Source organism: Aplysia californica, unplaced genomic scaffold, assembly GCF_000002075.1.
Source record: "Aplysia californica isolate F4 #8 unplaced genomic scaffold, AplCal3.0 scaffold00043, whole genome shotgun sequence".
Classification (NCBI taxonomy): Eukaryota; Metazoa; Mollusca; class Gastropoda; order Aplysiida; family Aplysiidae; genus Aplysia; species Aplysia californica.
Window position 1 is genome coordinate 1,626,810 of NW_004797313.1, and position 2,341 is coordinate 1,629,150.

Here is a 2,341-nt window from a genome sequence, read left to right on the forward strand (position 1 = left end):
GGGTTTAGAAGCACGATCTCTCTCTCTCTCTCTCTCTCTCTCTCTCTCTCTCTCTCTCTCTCTCTCTCTCTCTCTCTCTCTCTCTCTCTCTCTCTATCTATCTATCTATCTATCTATCTATCTATCTATCTGTCTGTCTACTCGTATCTTTTCCTCCATCTCTATCTCTCTCTCCCTCCTCGTCTATCTCTGTCCTATCTATCTGTCTGTCTGCCCCCCCCTCTCTCTCTCTCTCTCTCTCTCTCTCTCTCTCTCTCTCTCTCTCTCTCTCTCTCTCTCTCTCTCTCTCTCTCTCTCTCTCTCTCTCTCTCTCTCTCTCTCTTCTGCCAAAAGTCCGCCAAGATAATTAGGTTAACTTGTGGACCCAAATGCTTTAAATGAATCCTCACATGTTTTTGTTTCCGTGCGAGGCTCAAAATTACCCATAATTAGTGGCACTCACCGGTTGGTCTTGTCGTCCACCGGAGACAATGCACTTAAGCTTGTCTCAAATACAGAGTCCATGAATTTATGGCAATTTCAGATAAGAAGGCGACTAGGGATAAGAGGTGACCTAATTAACAAACAAAACAGAGAACAACCACAACTTTGAGTAGTACATAATTTTGACGTCATAGTCTGAGGTCATGACATTCTTATCGATATGGTTCAGGCAGAATGCATGAAGAGCCACCTGTCTCTGTTGTCGCATCGTATCAGCATGTAGACAGCACTGCAGGAGATAGAAACAACTAGGGACACTCGTTTTAATATTATGTTGTTACTGAAAGCACACTTCAATAATGATAATAATATTATTTTTTAATGATATTATTGTATATACGTGTGTGTTTGTGTGTGTGTGTATGTGTGTGTGTGTGTGCTTGTGTGTGTGTTGAGGATGCAGTACGTGTGCATGTTGGGTTTTTGTGTGTACATATTATAATATGTGTATGTGTGTGTTAATTCTCTCTCTTTCTCTCTCTCTCTCTCTCTCTCTCTCTCTCTCTCTCTCTCTCTCACACACACACACACACACACACACACACACACACACACACACACACACACACACACACACACACACACACACACACACACAAACACACACACACACACACACACATTTCCTCTCCCTGCCGGCTCTCCAAATTTTAATAAGCTAACCTAATGCTCAAAGAGAGATACTGTACTTGACACATAATATTGTTTTTCTTTCTTTCTTGGCGTTGTCCATCCACTGCAGGATGAAGCCCCCCCCCCCAACAACAACCCCCTATCCTGGTTGTACCCGTCCACTTTTCGATGTTACCTTGCCTCTTTCTTTCCATTTCTCCTGCTCTTCCTTTTTCCAGTTCTTGGTCTCTTTTCAATGCATGATTTTTTGTCTATCTATTAGGATTATCTTTCTCACTATCAGCCAATTTCCATTTTAGTTGAAGTGTGAATTTAGAGATATCTCCGATCACTTCTGTTTTCTTTAGTATATTATGATTATACACTTATATCATAATCGATTAATAAATGTGTTATTTTATTGTGTAAAAATGCATGTTAATGTAATATCATGTACAATGTGAGTGTAAACATTCCCGTGTATGTGTGTGTGTGTGTGTGTGTGTGTGTGTGTGTGTGTGTGTGTGTGTGTGTTTAAGCTTGCTGCTCCTTATTTCCTATCAAACATTAATTATCCGAATCTCTCCTCCTTCTTTTCTGTGTTCGTTACCCTCTAGTAACACCTCTAATCTTTGGCATTTATAAAAATTACCTATATAACAGTGTTGCAAGTACAGCTGGCATTCCATATGCCCGAAAAACCGATGCGAACTTCGGGTGCGAATTTCGTGTATTTCGTGTGCGATGAAAAAAAGAGCCCTCCTTCAATATACCCGAAATTCATATCCATCTTTTCTGACTGAAATCACGGCACCAGTTCAGTCAGAGCAAGCACTCTACGTTGAAAACGAGATAATTTTGCTGTAAGAAATCCTGTTCCTACGAAAGCAGGCTTTAAATTGCTTCGTCCAGACTTGATGATGGTCCTTCCTTCATAAGCTTTGCTTTCTTGGGTCGTTTTCTTTTCGAAGCTACGGTCCTATCACCAAAAGCGCTGGCTGATGTGGCGGCGGAACAGACAGCAATCTTAAGTTATAATTAATGTATGTTAGAAGTTATATTCAAGTGCATTTAAGGAGGCAGGGGGGGTGGTAAGTGAAATGCTATTTTTGTTATTAAAACGATAAATGATAGCAGAGATAGATTACATAGACTCCCGAAAGTTTCCCACAAACTAAAAAAATAAAGTGGTAGCCATGGAAATGACAGCCACCTTGAGAATAAACACCTCTTTTCAGTCTCAGTT

General features: G+C 40.6%; 1 protein-coding gene across 1 annotated transcript in view; it reads right to left on the bottom strand.

Annotated features, from left to right (window-relative positions):
- Window positions 1–785, bottom strand: part of LOC101848945 (L-threonine ammonia-lyase) — a 15,088-nt gene extending 14,303 nt beyond the window's left edge. Inside the window, exon 1 of the mRNA XM_005092268.3 lies at window positions 443–785. The gene's annotated coding sequence lies outside the window, so the exon portion shown is untranslated. The remainder of the gene's footprint in view (window positions 1–442) is intronic.
- Between the last annotated feature and the right edge of the window lie 1,556 nt (window positions 786–2,341).